The sequence below is a fragment of the Bombina bombina genome, chromosome 12, assembly GCF_027579735.1.
Source record: "Bombina bombina isolate aBomBom1 chromosome 12, aBomBom1.pri, whole genome shotgun sequence".
Taxonomy (NCBI): domain Eukaryota; kingdom Metazoa; phylum Chordata; class Amphibia; order Anura; family Bombinatoridae; genus Bombina; species Bombina bombina.
The window spans coordinates 101738764-101757018 of record NC_069510.1 but is presented as its reverse complement, the minus strand read 5'-3'; the positions used below and the strand labels follow the sequence as shown (position 1 = coordinate 101757018).

Below are 18255 nucleotides of genomic sequence, written 5' to 3'. Positions count from 1 at the left end.
GTTCCCAAGAAGGGAACCCTCGTTGACGGAGATAGAGAACTCTTTTCCACGTTCACTTTCCATCCGTGAGATCTGAGAAAGGCCAGGACAATGTCCGTGTGAGCCTTTACTTGAGGAAGGGACGACGCTCGAATCAGAATGTCGTCCAAGTAAGGTACTACAGCAATGCCCCTTGGTCTTAGCACCGCCAGAAGGGACCCTAGTACCTATGAGAAAATCCTAGGAGCAGTGGCTAATCCGAAAGAAAACGCCACGAACTGGAAATGCTTGTCCAGGAATTCAAACCTTAGGAACCGATGATGTTCCTTGTGGATAGGAATATGTAGATACGCATCCTTGAAATCCACCTTGGTCATGAATTGACCTTCCTGGATGGAAGGAAGGAGTGTTCGAATGGTTTCCATCTTGAACGATGGAACCTTGAGAAACTTGTTCAAGATCTTGAGATCTAAGATTGGTCTGAACGTTCCCTCTTTTTTGGGAACTATGAACAGATTGGAGTAGAACCCCATCCCTTGTTCTCCTAATGGAACAGGATGAATCACTCCCATTTTTAGCAGGTCTTCTACCCAATGTAAGAATGCCTGTCTTCTTATGTGGTCTGAAGACAACTGAGACCTGTGGAACCTCCCCCTTGGAGGAAGCCCCTTGAACTCCAGAGAATAACCTTGGGAGACTATTTCTAGCGCCCAAGGATCCAGAACATCTCTTGCCCCAGCCTGAGCGAAGAGAGAGAGTCTGCCCCCCACCAGATCCGGTCCCGGATCGGGGGCCCGCATTTCATGCTGTCTTGGTAGCAGTGGCAGGTTTCCTGGCCTGCTTTCCTTTGTTCCAGCCTTGCATAGGTCTCCAGGCTGGATTGGCTTGAGAAGTATTACCTTCCTGCTTAGAGGACGTAGCCCTTGGGGCTGATCCGTTTCTGCGAAAGGGACGAAACTTAGGTTTATTTTTGGTCTTGAAAAGACCTAGCCCCCAGTGATATCAGAGATAATCTCTTTCAAGTCAGGGCCAAAGAGTGTTTTCCCCTTGAAAGGAATGTCAAGCAATTTGTTCTTGGAAGACGCATCCGCTGCCCAAGATTTTAACCAAAGCGCTCTGCGCCACAATAGCAAACCCAGAATTTTTTCGCCGCTAACCTAGCCAATTGCAAGGTGGCGTCTAGGGTGAAAGAATTAGCCAATTTAAGAGCACGAATTCTGTCCATAATCTCCTCATAAGAAGAAGAATTACTAATAATCGCCTTTCCTAGCTCATCAAACTAGAAACACGCGGCTGCAGTGACAGGGACAATGCATGCAATTGGTTGTAGAAGGGAACCTTGCTGAACAAACATCTTTAGCAGACCTTCTAATTTTTTATCCATAGGATCTTGGAAAGCACAACTATCTTCTATGGGTATAGTGGCGCGCTTGTGTAGAGTAGAAACCGCCCCCCTCGACCTTGGGGACTGTCTGCCATCAGTCCTTTCTGGGGTCGACTATAGGAAAACAATTTTATAAATATGGGGGGAGGTACTAAAGGTATACCGGGCCTGTCCCATTCTTTACTAACAATGTACGCCACCCGCTTGGATATAGGAAAAGCTTCGGGGGGCCCCGGGGCCTCTAAGAACTTTTCCATTTTACATAGTGGTTCTGGAATGACCAGATAATCACAATCATCCAAATTGGATAACACCTCCTTAAGCAGAGCGCGGAGATGTTCCAACTTAAATTTAAAAGTAATCACATCAGGTTCAGCTTGTTGAGAAATGTTTCCTGAATCTGAAATTTCTCCCTCAGACAAAACCTCCCTGGCCCCCTCAGACTGGTGTAGGGGCCCTTCAGAAACCATATCATCAGCGTTCTCATGCTCTACAGAATTTTCTAAAACAGAGCAGTCGCGCTTTCACTGATAAGTGGGCATATTGGCTAAAATGTTTTTGATAGAATTATCCATTACAGCCGTTAAATGTTGCATAGTAAGGAGTATTGGCGCACTAGATGTACTAGGGGCCTCCTGTATGGGCAAGACTGGTGTAGACGAAGGAGGGGATGATGCAGTACCATGCTTACTCCCCTCACTTGAGGAATCATCTTGGGCATCATTTTTACTAAATTTTTTTATGACATAAAATACATATAGTTAAATGAGAAGGAACCTTGGTTTCCCCACAGTCAGAACACAATCTATCTGGTAGTTCAGACATGTTAAACAGGCATAAACTTGATAACAAAGCACAAAAAACGTTTTAAAATAAAACCGTTACTGTCACTTTAAATTTTAAACTAAACACACTTTATTACTGCAATTGCGAAAAAGTATGAAGGAATTGTTCAAAATTCACCAAAATTTCACCACAGTGTCTTAAAGCCTTAAAAGTATTGCACACCAAATTTGGAAGCTTTAACCCTTAAAATAACGGAACCGGAGCCGTTTTTATATTTAACCCCTTTACAGTCCCTGGAATCTGCTTTGCTGAGACCCAACCAAGCCCAAAGGGGAATACGATACCAAATGATGCCTTCAGAAAGACTTTTCTATGTATCAGAGCTCCACACACATGCAGCTGCATGCCATGCTGTCCTCAAAAACAAGTGCGCCATACCGGCGCGAAAATGAGGCTCTGACTATGATTAGGGAAAGCCCCTAAAGAATAAGGTGTCAAAAACAGTGCCTGCCGATATAATCATATCAAAATACCCAGAATAAATGATTCCTCAAGGCTAAATATGTGTTAATAATGAATCGATTTAGCCCAGAAAAAGTCTACAGTCTTAATAAGCCCTTGTGAAACCCTTATTTACTATCTTAATAAACATGGCTTACCGGATCCCATAGGGAAAATGACAGCTTCCAGCATTACATCGTCTTGTTAGAATGTGTCATACCTCAAGCAGTAAGAGACTGCACACTGTTCCCCCAACTGAAGTTAATTGCTCTCAACAGTCCTGTGTGGAACAGCCATGGATTTTAGTTACGGTGCTAAAATCATTTTCCTCATACAAACAGAAATCTTCATCTCTTTTCTGTTTCTGAGTAAATAGTACATACCAGCACTATTTTAAAATAACAAACTCTTGATTGAATAATAAAAACTACAGTTAAACACTAAAAAACTCTAAGCCATCTCCGTGGAGATGTTGCCTGTACAACGGCAAAGAGAATGACTGGGGTAGGCGGAGCCTAGGAGGGATCATGTGACCAGCTTTGCTGGGCTCTTTGCCATTTCCTGTTGGGGAAGAGAATATCCCACAAGTAAGGATGACGCCGTGGACCGGACACACCTATGTTGGAGAAATTAATAAATTGAAACAGTTATAGCCTCAATCCTTGTAAATAACACAACTTTAGCAAAGGTTTAATCCCATTAGCAAAGATAACAAATTCTGAAAGCAGGAAACAAATTACAGAATAAACGTTTTTTATCTCAGTCAAACTATAATTCTCACAGCTCTGCTGAGAGAAATTACCTCCCTCAAAATAAGTTTTGAAGACCCCTGAGCTCTGTAGAGATGAACCGGATCATGCAGGGAATACAATGAGTTGCTGACTGAAATATTTGATGTGTAGTAAAAGCGCCAAAAAACGGCCCCTCCCCCTCACACACAGCAGTGAGGGAGAACAGAAACTGTCAGAAAACAGATTAAGCAACTGCCAAGTGGAAAAATAGTGCCCAAACATTTATTCACTCAGTACCTCAGTAAATGAAAACGATTTTACATTCCAGCAAAAACATAATTTATGCTTACCTGATAAATTCCTTTCTTCTGTTGTGTGATCAGTCCACGGGTCATCATTACTTCTGGGATATTATCTGCTCCCCTACAGGAAGTGCAAGAGGATTCACCCAGCAGAGTTGCCATATAGCTCCTCCCCTCTACGTCACCTCCAGTCATTCGACCAAAGACCAACGAGAAAGGAGAAGCCAAGGGTGTAGTGGTGACTGAATTATAATTTAAAAAATATGTACCTGCCTTAAAAAAAACAGGGCGGGCCGTGGACTGATCACACAACAGAAGAAAGGAATTTATCAGGTAAGCATAAATTATGTTTTCTTCTGTTATGTGTGATCAGTCCACGGGTCATCATTACTTCTGGGATACCAATACCAAAGCAAAAGTACACGAATGACGGGAGGGATAGGCAGGCTCATTATACAGAAGGAACCACTGCCTGAAGAACCTTTCTCCCAAAAATAGCCTCCGAAGAAGCAAAAGTGTCAAATTTGTAAAATTTGGAAAAAGTATGAAGCGAAGACCAAGTTGCAGCCTTGCAAATCTGTTCAACAGAGGCCTCATTCTTAAAGGCCCAAGTGGAAGCCACAGCTCTAGTGGAGTGAGCTGTAATTCTTTCAGGAGGCTGCTGTCCAGCAGTCTCATAGGCTAAACGTATTATGCTACGAAGCCAAAAAGAGAGAGAGGTAGCAGAAGCTTTTTGACCTCTCCTCTGTCCAGAATAAACGACAAACAGGGAAGAAGTTTGGCGAAAATCTTTAGTTGCCTGCAAGTAGAACTTGAGGGCACGAACTACATCCAGATTGTGTAGAAGACGTTCCTTCTTTGAAGAAGGATTTGGACACAAGGAGGGAACAACAATCTCTTGATTGATATTCCTGTTAGAGACAACCTTAGGTAAGAACCCAGGTTTAGTACGCAGAACTACCTTGTCTGAGTGAAAGATCAGATAAGGAGAATCACAATGAAGGGCTGATAACTCAGAGACTCTTCGAGCCGAGGAAATAGCCATTAAAAATAGAACTTTCCAAGATAACAATCTTATATCAATGGAATGAAGGGGTTCAAACGGAACACCCTGTAAAACGTTAAGAACTAAGTTTAAACTCCATGGCGGAGCAACAGTTTTAAACACAGGCTTGATCCTAGCTAAAGCCTGACAAAAGGCCTGGATGTCTGAATTTTCTGACAGACGCCTGTGTAACAAGATGGACAGAGCTGAGATCTGTCCCTTTAATGAGCTAGCCGATAAACCCTTTTCTAAACCCTCTTGTAGAAAAGACAATATCCTAGGAATCCTAACCTTACTCCAGGAGTAATCTTTGGATTCACACCAGTATAGGTATTTACGCCATATTTTATGGTAAATCTTTCTGGTAACAGGCTTTCTAGCCTGTATCAGGGTATCAATAACCGACTCAGAAAACCCACGTTTTGATAAAATCAAACGTTCAATTTCCAAGCAGTCAGCTTCAGAGAAGTTAGACTGTGATGTTTGAATGGACCCTGAATCAGAAGGTCCTGTCTTAGAGGTAGAGACCACGGCGGACAGGATGACATGTCCACTAGATCTGCATACCAAGTCCTGCGCGGCCATGCAGGCGCTATTAGAATCACTGATGCTCTCTCCTGTTTGATTTTGGCAATCAATCGAGGAAGCAGCGGGAAGGGTGGAAACACATAAGCCATCCTGAAGTTCCAAGGTGCTGTCAAAGCATCTATCAGAACCGCTCCCGGATCCCTGGATCTGGATCCGTAGCGAGGAAGTTTGGCGTTCTGGCGAGACGCCATGAGATCTATCTCTGGTTTGCCCCAACGTCGAAGTATTTGGGCAAAGACCTCCGGATGAAGTTCCCACTCCCCCGGATGAAGAGTCTGGCGACTCAAGAAATCCGCCTCCCAGTTCTCCACTCCCGGGATGTGGATTGCTGACAGGTGGCAAGAGTGATACTCTGCCCAGCGAATTATCTTTGATACTTCTATCATTGCTAGGGAGCTTCTTGTCCCTCCCTGATGGTTGATGTAAGCTACAGTCGTGATGTTGTCCGACTGAAACCTGATGAACCCCCGAGACTTTAACTGGGGCCAAGCTAGAAGGGCATTGAGAACTGCTCTCAATTCCAGAATGTTTATTGGCAGGAGACTTTCCTCCTGACTCCATTGTCCCTGAGCCTTCAGAGAATTCCAGACAGCGCCCCAACCTAGAAGGCTGGCGTCTGTTGTTACAATTGTCCAGTCCGGCCTGCTGAAAGGCATCCCCCTGGACAGATGTGGCCGAGAAAGCCACCATAGAAGAGAGTTTCTGGTCTCTTGATCCAGATTCAGAGTGGGGGACAAATCTGAGTAATCCCCATTCCACTGACTCAGCATGCACAATTGCAGCGGTCTGAGATGTAGGCGTGCAAAGGGAACTATGTCCATTGCTGCTACCATTAAGCCGATCACCTCCATGCATTGAGCTACTGACGGGAGTTGAATGGAATGAAGGACACGGCATGCATTTAGAAGCTTTGTTAATCTGTCTTCTGTCAGATAAATCTTCATTTCTACGGAATCTATAAGAGTCCCCAAAAATGGAACCCTTGTGAGAGGCAAGAGAGAACTCTTCTTTTCGTTCACTTTCCATCCATGCGACCTTAGAAATGCCAGAACTAACTCTGTATGAGACTTGGCAGTTTGAAAGCTTGAAGCTTGTATCAGAATGTCGTCTAGGTACGGAGCTACCGAAATTCCTCGCGGTCTCAGAACCGCCAGAAGTGCACCCAGAACCTTTGTGAAGATTCTTGGAGCCGTAGCCAATCCGAATGGAAGAGCTACAAACTGGTAATGCCTGTCTAAGAAGGCAAACCTTAGATACCGGTAATGATCTTTGTGAATCGGTATGTGAAGGTAAGCATCCTTTAAATCCACTGTGGTCATGTACTGACCCTTTTGGATCATGGGTAAGATTGTCCGAATAGTTTCCATTTTGAACGATGGAACTCTTAGGAATTTGTTTAGGATCTTTAAATCCAAGATTGGCCTGAAAGTTCCCTCTTTTTTGGGAACCACAAACAGGTTTGAGTAAAACCCTTGTCCTTGTTCCGACCGCGGAACCGGATGGATCACTCCCATTAATAATAGATCTTGTACACAGCGTAGAAACGCGTCTTTCTTTATTTGGTTTGTTGACAACCTTGACAGATGAAATCTCCCTCGTGGGGGAGATAATTTGAAGTCTAGAAGGTATCCCTGAGATATGATCTCTAGCGCCCAGGGATCCTGGACATCTCTTGCCCAAGCCTGGGCGAAGAGAGAAAGTCTGCCCCCCACTAGATCCGGTCCCGGATCGGGGGCCCTCGGTTCATGCTGTCTTAGGGGCAGCAGCAGGTTTTCTGGCCTGCTTGCCCTTATTCCAGGACTGGTTAGGTTTCCAGCCTTGTCTGTAACGAGCAACAGCTCCTTCCTGTTTTGGTGCAGTGGAAGTTGATGCTGCACCTGCTTTGAAATTCCGAAAGGGACGAAAATTAGACTGTCTAGCCTTAGCTTTGGCCTTGTCTTGAGGTAGAGCGTGGCCCTTACCTCCTGTAATGTCAGCGATAATTTCTTTCAAACCGGGCCCAAATAAAGTTTGCCCCTTGAAAGGTATATTAAGTAATTTGGACTTAGAAGTTACATCAGCCGACCAGGATTTTAGCCACAGCGCCCTACGTGCCTGAATGGCGAATCCTGAATTCTTAGCCGTAAGTTTGGTTAAATGTACTACAGCCTCCGAAACGAATGAATTAGCTAGTTTAAGGACTCTAAGCCTGTCCGTAATGTCGTCCAGCGTAGCGGAACTAAGGTTCTCTTCCAGAGACTCAATCCAAAATGCTGCCGCAGCCGTAATCGGCGCGATGCATGCAAGGGGTTGCAATATCAAACCTTGTTGAACAAACATTTTCTTAAGGTAACCCTCTAATTTTTTATCCATAGGATCTGAAAAAGCACAGCTATCCTCCACCGGGATAGTGGTGCGCTTAGCTAAAGTAGAAACTGCTCCCTCCACCTTAGGGACCGTTTGCCATAAGTCCCGTGTGGTGGCGTCTATTGGAAACATCTTTCTAAATATTGGAGGGGGTGAGAACGGCACACCGGGTCTATCCCACTCCTTAGTAACAATTTCAGTTAATCTCTTAGGTATAGGAAAAACGTCAGTACTCGCCGGTACCGCAAAGTATTTATCCAACCTACACATTTTCTCTGGTATTGCAACAGTGTTACAATCGTTAAGAGCCGCTAAGACCTCCCCTAGTAATACACGGAGGTTTTCCAATTTAAATTTAAAATTTGAAATGTCTGAATCCAATCTGCTTGGATCAGAACCGTCACCTACAGAATGAAGCTCTCCGTCCTCATGCTCTGCAAGCTGTGACGCAGTATCAGACATGGCCCTAGAATTATCAGCGCACTCTGTTCTCACCCCAGAGTGATCACGCTTGCCTCTTAGTTCTGGTAACTTAGCCAAAACTTCAGTCATAACAGTAGCCATATCTTGTAATGTTATCTGTAATGGCTGCCCAGATGTACTAGGCGCCATAATATCACGCACCTCCCGGGCGGGAGACGCAGGTACTGACACGTGAGGCGAGTTAGACGGCATAACTCTCCCCTCGCTGTTTGGTGAAATTTGTTCAATTTGTACAGATTGGCTTTTATTTAAAGTAGCATCAATACAGTTAGTACATAAATTTCTATTGGGCTCCACCTTGGCATTGGAACAAATGACACAGGTATCTTCCTCTGAATCAGACATGTTTAACACACTAGCAATAAACATGCAACTTGGTTACAATCTTATTTAACAAAAACGTACTGTGCCTCAAAGAAGCACTAAACGATTAAATGACAGTTGAAATAATGAACTGAAAAACAGTTATAGCATCACTCTTTAAAAACAACATAACTTGTTAGCAAAGGTTTGTTCCCATTAGTAAAGCAATACTAATTAAATTTTAAACATAAAAATCACAGAGCAACGTTTTAAAACACAGTCACTATATAAATCTCACAGCTCTGCTGAGAGAATCTACTTCCCTTCAAAGAAGTTTGAAGACCCCTGAGTTCTGTTAGAGATGAACCGGATCATGCAGAAAATATAAGTGTAACTGACTGGAAATTTTTGATGCGTAGCAAAGAGCGCCAAAAACGGCCCCTCCCCCTCACACACAGCAGTGAGAGAGAAACGAAACTGTCATAATCAAAACCAGCAAACTGCCAAGTGGAAAAATAATGCCCAAATATTTATTCACTCAGTACCTCAGAAATGCAAACGATTCTACATTCCAGCAAAAACGTTTAACATGAAGTAAATACCTATTAAAAGGTGTAATGTATTTTTACAGAGTAATTCCGGTGAAATACCATCCCCAGAACACTGAAGTGTAGAGTATACATACATGTCATTATAACGGTATAGCAGGATTTTCTCATCAATTCCATTCAGAAAATAAAAACTGCTACATACCTCAATGCAGATTCAACTGCCCGCTGTCCCCTGATCTGAAGCTTTTACCTCCCTCAGATGGCCGAGAAACAGCAATATGATCTTAACTACTCCGGTTAAAATCATAAGAAAAACTCTGGTAGATTCTTCTTCAAACTCTGCCAGAGAAGTAATAACACGCTCCGGTGCTATTGTAAAATAACAAACTTTTGATTGAAGTTATAAAAACTAAGTATAATCACCATAGTCCTCTCACACCTCCTATCTAGTCTTTGGGTGCAAGAGAATGACTGGAGGTGACGTAGAGGGGAGGAGCTATATGGCAACTCTGCTGGGTGAATCCTCTTGCACTTCCTGTAGGGGAGCAGATAATATCCCAGAAGTAATGATGACCCGTGGACTGATCACACATAACAGAAGAAAACGTTAAACATAATCTCTAGTTATTAAACAGCTTTATGTATTTCTTACAGTGTAATTCTAGTGAAGTACCATTCCCCAGAATACTGAAGTGTAAAGTATACATACATGACATTATATCGGTATGGCAGGATTTTCTCATCAATTCCATTGTCAGAAAATAAAAACTGCTACATACCTCTATGCAGATTCATCTGCCCGCTGTCCCCTGATCTGAAGTTTACCTCTCCTCAGATGGCCGAGAAACAGCAATATGATCTTAACTACTCCGGCTAAAATCATAACAAAAACTCTGGTAGATTCTTCTTCAAACTCTGCCAGAGAGATAATAACACACTCCGGTGCTATTTTAAAATAACAAACTTTTGATTGAAGATATAAAACTAAGTATAATCACCATAGTCCTCTCACACATCCTATCTAGTCGTTGGGTGCAAGAGAATGACTGGGAGTGACGTGGAGGGGAGGAGCTATATGCAGCTCTGCTGGGTGAATCCTCTTGCACTTCCTGTTGGGGAGGAGTAATATCCCAGAAGTAATGATGACCCGTGGACTGATCACACTTAACAGAAGAAAAACAGAATTTATGTTTACCTGATAAATTACTTTCTCCAACGGTGTGTCCGGTCCACGGCGTCATCCTTACTTGTGGGATATTCTCCTCCCCAACAGGAAATGGCAAAGAGCCCAGCAAAGCTGGTCACATGATCCCTCCTAGGCTCCGCCTTCCCCAGTCATTCGACCGACGTAAAGGAGGAATATTTGCATAGGAGAAACCATATGATACCGTGGTGACTGTAGTTAAAGAAAATAAATTATCAGACCTGATTAAAAAACCAGGGCGGGCCGTGGACCGGACACACCGTTGGAGAAAGTAATTTATCAGGTAAACATAAATTCTGTTTTCTCCAACATAGGTGTGTCCGGTCCACGGCGTCATCCTTACTTGTGGGAACCAATACCAAAGCTTTAGGACACGGATGAAGGGAGGGAGCAAATCAGGTCACCTAGATGGAAGGCACCACGGCTTGCAAAACCTTTCTCCCAAAAATAGCCTCAGAAGAAGCAAAAGTATCAAATTTGTAAAATTTAGTAAAAGTGTGCAGTGAAGACCAAGTCGCTGCCTTACATATCTGATCAACAGAAGCCTCGTTCTTGAAGGCCCATGTGGAAGCCACAGCCCTAGTGGAATGAGCTGTGATTCTGTCAGGAGGCTGCCGTCCGGCAGTCTCGTAAGCCAATCTGATGATGCTTTTAATCCAAAAAGAGAGAGAGGTAGAAGTTGCTTTTTGACCTCTCCTTTTACCAGAATAAACAACAAACAAGGAAGATGTTTGTCTAAAATCCTTTGTAGCATCTAAATAGAATTTTAGAGCACGAACAACATCCAAATTGTGCAACAGACGTTCCTTCTTTGAAACTGGATTCGGACACAAAGAAGGCACGACTATCTCCTGGTTAATGTTTTTGTTAGAAACAACTTTCGGAAGAAAACCAGGTTTAGTACGTAAAACCACCTTATCTGCATGGAACACCAGATAAGGAGGAGAACACTGCAGAGCAGATAATTCTGAAACTCTTCTAGCAGAAGAAATTGCAACCAAAAACAAAACTTTCCAAGATAATAACTTAATATCAACGGAATGTAAGGGTTCAAACGGAACCCCCTGAAGAACTGAAAGAACTAAATTGAGACTCCAAGGAGGAGTCAAAGGTTTGTAAACAGGCTTGATTCTAACCAGAGCCTGAACAAAGGCTTGAACATCTGGCACAGCTGCCAGCTTTTTGTGAAGTAACACAGACAAGGCAGAAATCTGTCCCTTCAAGGAACTTGCAGATAATCCTGTCTCCAAACCTTCTTGAAGAAAGGACAGAATCTTAGGAATTTTTACCTTGTCCCAAGGGAATCCTTTAGATTCACACCAACAGATATATTTTTTCCATATTTTGTGGTAAATTTTTCTAGTTACAGGCTTTCTGGCCTGAACAAGAGTATCAATGACAGAATCTGAGAATCCTCGCTTTGATAAGATCAAGCGTTCAATCTCCAAGCAGTCAGTTGGAGTGAGACCAGATTCAAATGTTCGAACGGACCTTGAACAAGAAGGTCTCGTCTCAAAGGTAGCTTCCATGGTGGAGCCGATGACATATTCACCAAGTCTGCATACCAAGTCCTGCGTGGCCACGCAGGAGCTATCAAGATCACCGATGCCCTCTCCTGCTTGATCCTGGCTACCAGCCTGGGGATGAGAGGAAACGGCGGGAATACATAAGCTAGTTTGAAGGTCCAAGGTGCTACTAGTGCATCTACTAGAGTCGCCTTGGGATCCCTGGATCTGGACCCGTAGCAAGGAACCTTGAAGTTCTGACGAGAGGCCATCAGATCCATGTCTGGAATGCCCCACAGATGAGTAATTTGGGCAAAGATTTCCGGATGGAGTTCCCACTCCCCCGGATGAAATGTCTGACGACTCAGAAAATCCGCTTCCCAATTTTCCACTCCTGGGATGTGGATTGCAGACAAGTGGCAGGAGTGAGTCTCCGCCCATTGAATGATTTTGGTCACTTCTTCCATCGCCAGGGAACTCCTTGTTCCCCCCTGATGGTTGATGTACGCAACAGTTGTCATGTTGTCTGATTGAAACCGTATGAACTTGGCCTTTGCTAGCTGAGGCCAAGCCTTGAGAGCATTGATTATCGCTCTCAGTTCCAGAATATTTATCGGTAGAAGAGATTCTTCCCGAGACCAAAGACCCTGAGCTTTCAGGGGTCCCCAGACCGCGCCCCAGCCCACCAGACTGGCGTCGGTCGTGACAATTACCCACTCTGGTCTGCGGAAGCTCATCCCCTGTGACAGGTTGTCCAGGGACAGCCACCAACGGAGTGAATCTCTGGTCCTCTGATTTACTTGTATCATCGGAGACAAGTCTGTATAGTCCCCATTCCACTGACTGAGCATGCACAGTTGTAATGGTCTTAGATGAATGCGCGCAAAAGGAACTATGTCCATTGCCGCTACCATCAAACCTATTACTTCCATGCACTGCGCTATGGAAGGAAGAGGAACAGAATGAAGTATTTGACAAGAGTTCAGAAGTTTTGTTTTTCTGGCCTCTGTCAGAAAAATCCTCATTTCTAAGGAGTCTATCATTGTTCCCAAGAAGGGAACCCTTGTTGACGGAGATAGAGAACTCTTTTCTACGTTCACTTTCCATCCGTGAGATTTGAGAAAGGCCAGGACAATGTCCGTGTGAGCCTTTGCTTGAGGAAGGGACGACGCTTGTTAATCAGAATGTCGTCCAAGTAAGGTACTACTGCAATGCCCCTTGGTCTTAGCACCGCTAGAAGGGACCCTAGTACCTTTGTGAAAATCCTTGGAGCAGTGGCTAATCCGAACGGAAGTGCCACAAACTGGTAATGCTTGTCCAGGAATGCGAACCTTAGGAACCGATGATGTTCCTTGTGGATAGGAATATGTAGATACGCATCCTTTAAATCCACCGTGGTCATGAATTGACCTTCCTGGATGGAAGGAAGAATTGTTCGAATGGTTTCCATTTTGAACGATGGAACCTTGAGAAACTTGTTTAGGATCTTGAGATCTAAGATTGGTCTGAACGTTCCCTCTTTTTTGGGAACGACGAACAGATTGGAGTAGAACCCCATCCCTTGTTCTCCTAATGGAACAGGATGAATCACTCCCATTTTTAACAGGTCTTCTACACAATGCAAGAATGCCTGTTTTTTTATGTGGTCTGAAGACAATTGAGACCTGTGGAACCTCCCCCTTGGGGGAAGCCCCTTGAATTCCAGAAGATAACCCTGGGAGACTATTTCTAGCGCCCAAGGATCCAGAACATCTCTTGCCCAAGCCTGAGCGAAGAGAGAGAGTCTGCCCCCCACCAGATCCGGTCCCGGATCGGGGGCCAACATCTCATGCTGTCTTGGTAGCAGTGGCAGGTTTCTTGGCCTGCTTTCCTTTGTTCCAGCCTTGCATTGGTCTCCAGGCTGGTTTGGCTTGAGAAGTATTACCCTCCTGCTTAGAGGACGTAGCACTTGGGGCTGGTCCGTTTCTGCGAAAGGGACGAAAATTAGGTTTATTTTTGGCCTTGAAAGACCTATCCTGAGGAAGGGCGTGGCCCTTGCCCCCAGTGATATCAGAGATAATCTCTTTCAAGTCAGGGCCAAACAGCGTTTTCCCCTTGAAAGGAATGTTAAGCAATTTGTTCTTGGAAGACGCATCCGCTGACCAAGATTTTAACCAAAGCGCTCTGCGCGCCACAATAGCAAACCCAGAATTTTTCGCCGCTAACCTAGCCAATTGCAAAGTGGCGTCTAGGGTGAAAGAATTAGCCAATTTGAGAGCACGAATTCTGTCCATAATCTCCTCATAAGAAGAAGAATTATTATTGATCGCCTTTTCTAGCTCATCGAACCAGAAACACGCGGCTGTAGTGACAGGGACAATGCATGAAATTGGTTGTAGAAGGTAACCTTGCTGAACAAACATCTTTTTAAGCAAACCTTCAAATTTTTTATCCATAGGATCTTTGAAAGCACAACTATCTTCTATGGGTATAGTGGTGCGTTTGTTTAGAGTAGAAACCGCCCCCTCGACCTTGGGGACTGTCTGCCATAAGTCCTTTCTGGGGTCGACCATAGGAAACAATTTTTTAAATATGGGGGGAGGGACGAAAGGTATACCGGGCCTTTCCCATTCTTTATTTACAATGTCCGCCACCCGCTTGGGTATAGGAAAAGCTTCGGGGGGCCCCGGGACCTCTAGGAACTTGTCCATTTTACATAGTTTCTCTGGAATGACCAAATTCTCACAATCATCCAGAGTGGATAACACCTCCTTAAGCAGAGCGCGGAGATGTTCCAACTTAAATTTAAATGTAATCACATCAGGTTCAGCTTGTTGAGAAATTTTCCCTGAATCTGAAATTTCTCCCTCAGACAAAACCTCCCTGGCCCCCTCAAACTGGTGTAGGGGCCCTTCAGAACCAATATCATCAGCGTCCTCATGCTCTTCAGTATTTTCTAAAACAGAGCAGTCGCGCTTTCGCTGATAAGTGGGCATTTTGGCTAAAATGTTTTTGATAGAATTATCCATTACAGCCGTTAATTGTTGCATAGTAAGGAGTATTGGCGCGCTAGATGTACTAGGGGCCTCCTGTGTGGGCAAGACTGGTGTAGACGAAGGAGGGGATGATGCAGTACCATGCTTACTCCCCTTACTTGAGGAATCATCTTGGGCATCATTTTCTCTAAATTTTGTGTCACATAAATCACATCTATTTAAATGAGAAGGAACCTTGGCTTCCCCACATTCAGAACACAGTCTATCTGGTAGTTCAGACATGTTAAACAGGCATAAACTTGATAACAAAGTACAAAAAACGTTTTAAAATAAAACCGTTACTGTCACTTTAAATTTTAAACTGAACACACTTTATTACTGCAATTGCGAAAAAGTATGAAGGAATTGTTCAAAATTCACCAAAATTTCACCACAGTGTCTTAAAGCCTTAAAAGTATTGCACACCAAATTTGGAAGCTTTAACCCTTAAAATAACGGAACCGGAGCCGTTTTTATATTTAACCCCTTTACAGTCCCTGGTATCTGCTTTGCTGAGACCCAACCAAGCCCAAAGGGGAATACGATACCAAATGACGCCTTCAGAAAGTCTTTTCTATGTATCAGAGCTCCTCACACATGCATCTGCATGTCATGCTTCTCAAAAACAAGTGCGCAATACAGGCGCGAAAATGAGACTCTGCCTATGATTAGGGAAAGCCCCTAGAGAATAAGGTGTCCAATACAGTGCCTGCCGGTTATTTTACAAAATTCCCAAGATTAAAATAATTCCTCAAGGCTATGGAGTATAAAATATGTTTATATATAAATCGATTTAGCCCAGAAAATGTCTACAGTCTTAAAAAGCCCTTGTGAAGCCCTTTTTTTTTCTGTCTGTAATAAAAATGGCTTACCGGATCCCATAGGGAAAATGACAGCTTCCAGCATTACATCGTCTTGTTAGAATGTGTCATACCTCAAGCAGCAAAAGTCTGCTCACTGTTCCCCCAACTGAAGTTAATTCCTCTCAACAGTCCTGTGTGGAAACAGCCATCGATTTTAGTAACGGTTGCTAAAATCATTTTCCTCATACAAACAGAAATCTTCATCTCTTTTCTGTTTCAGAGTAAATAGTACATACCAGCACTATTTTAAAATAACAAACTCTTGATTGAATAATAAAAACTACAGTTAAACACTAAAAAACTCTAAGCCATCTCCGTGGAGATGTTGCCTGTACAACGGCAAAGAGAATGACTGGGGAAGGCGGAGCCTAGGAGGGATCATGTGACCAGCTTTGCTGGGCTCTTTGCCATTTCCTGTTGGGGAGGAGAATATCCCACAAGTAAGGATGACGCCGTGGACCGGACACACCTATGTTGGAGAAAAGGGATTATCTTTTAAAAACAAATATTCTGGTGTAGACTGTCCCTTTAAGATCTAACTGGTGCAAGAACCTAAAGATCTGTACTACATAGAATTAAACCATTTACGTTGAAAGGATTCACCTAGAGGTTAATGATCCGTACATGCGGCTCTACGCTAACTGACCAACAGAGCCTTTTCTACCTCCAATAGAGATTATTAAAAGGGATAGTAAACACCTATTCTGTTGTGCTGCTATAGAATATCATACTAGCCAAGTCTTAACATTTTTAAAACAAATTAAAAATTTTTCCTGCAGTTTTTTCACTAGCCAAACTCCACCCACCATTTGCCTTATGTGGAGGAGCCAATATGGGCTTTAGTCCACAGACCACAAGGCTAGTCACGGTCATAGTTAGTATAATGTAAACTGTTTTGCAATTGTTATCAGCTAAAGCCAATTAGCCTTGATAAGTCAATAGGCTGCGTTCTAAGTTCTAAGAATTAGAAATTGCTCAATTTCAGCGCCTGCTACATGGTTATGACCTCTCCACTGGTATCCCGGATACTGCAGGTCCATTGAGCCTGCCTTTTTTGAGCTCAACACCGACTACCACAGCAAGTCGTAATGCCTACATTCGATCGCCTAGAAAAGTTGAGAAACCTGAAAAAACTCATCTAGTAGCATTTACAGAGGAGCTAAGAACCACTCTTAAATCCCTATGCCTACAATCAGCCAACCATAGAAGCTGGTATAAACCCAATTCACTTAAATCATGAGGGGAAGGACCCTTGTGGGCACCGGTGTCTGTCGCCTCCCTCAAGAAGGAAATATGTTTATATCGTAGTCAAGGGGACTAGCTCAGATAGATCTGTCTCAAAATCTTGATACACTATAGGGTTGATTTATTAGGCAGCATATGCTGCATCGACGCCCCATCGTTTCTGGTCCGCCAGAAACGGAAGTTAAGAAGCCGCAGTAGTAAGACAGCTGCTCCTTAACTTCTCCGCCACCTTTTAGGGGGCGGACTAAAATCATCCCGGTCCGATCTTTGTTGGGAAAAGGTAGGATCTGATCCTTATTTATGCATTATTAAAACTGGTATTGGCTGATCCCCTTCTAACATGGCAGTCAGTTTTAAAAAAGTGGGGTTACCTATTTTACAACCTACCTTGTCCTGTTTTATACTGTATTACTGACTGCACCTTACCACATTGCATTTAATATTACTTCATGATGGCTATTTTTCCCGAATTATAGGGATTGCTTTAACCTTCACCTTATAGTAATACCAGACACTATGCTTATGTTTAGTTACTGGTTTTTTTATTTAACGTTCCCTTTATTTATTTACAACCAAACTTCTGTTGTCATGTTATAGTTTTTCCATTGTTTATTTTGTATTGCATATTCTACCCAACATTTTCTTACGCTCAACATGGTCACTCTGCACTATAAGTATATCCTCTCCCTATCCATGTTAACTTAGCTACTCTCTGCATTAGTAAACTAGAGATTATTCTATACCAAGAGATAGCAGCCTGGGTGCAAATATAGGAAGCATATAGAACAGATGTAGATGCACTCGCAGGACTTTCACAAAGTTATTTATTGGAACGTTTTCGGGGTTCACAACTGCTGATGCTGATGAAGGGGTTGTGAACCCCGAAAACGTTCCAATAAATAACTTTGTGAAAGTCCTGCGAGTGCATCTACATTTGTTATATATATATATATTTATTATTTTCTATTTTTTTCTGAAAGAAAATAAATCGGTTCACAAGTTTCAAATTGCTTTGGACAAAGGGGTTAATAGATACTAACAGTCCATCAAATCTTACCGGATACAAGTCCATGAATATCAATAAAGTTCATTAACCGACATTCTAGTTGAAAAATATTAAGGTACGTCTCATGTCTTTCTTTCGCAATCGAATAATATTTAACAATCAACAAACTAATTTGGTCATTTAATATACACGATATATATAGGTCATTTTTTTAGTAGATTCCATTTAGTTTTATATAAATCATTCATTACTCTCTTGCTTTTTATATGTAGTAAGAAGATGTGTGTTTTTTTTTATAATACTGCACATCTGTTTGTTTTTATATCTTATGACCAAATTATATTATCAAGATTTTTTTTCATCGGCACAGCACAGTCCTTTTTTCTCTCTTTATATTCTTGGCGTTTACGCAACAACTG

The 18255-nt window shown here is 43.0% G+C and overlaps 1 protein-coding gene across 4 annotated transcripts in view; it reads right to left on the bottom strand.

Moving 5' to 3' along the window:
• The window catches only part of WNK3 (WNK lysine deficient protein kinase 3), a 544128-nt gene that overhangs the window by 41296 nt on the left and 484577 nt on the right, over positions 1-18255 (bottom strand). The gene's annotated exons all lie outside the window — the stretch shown is intronic.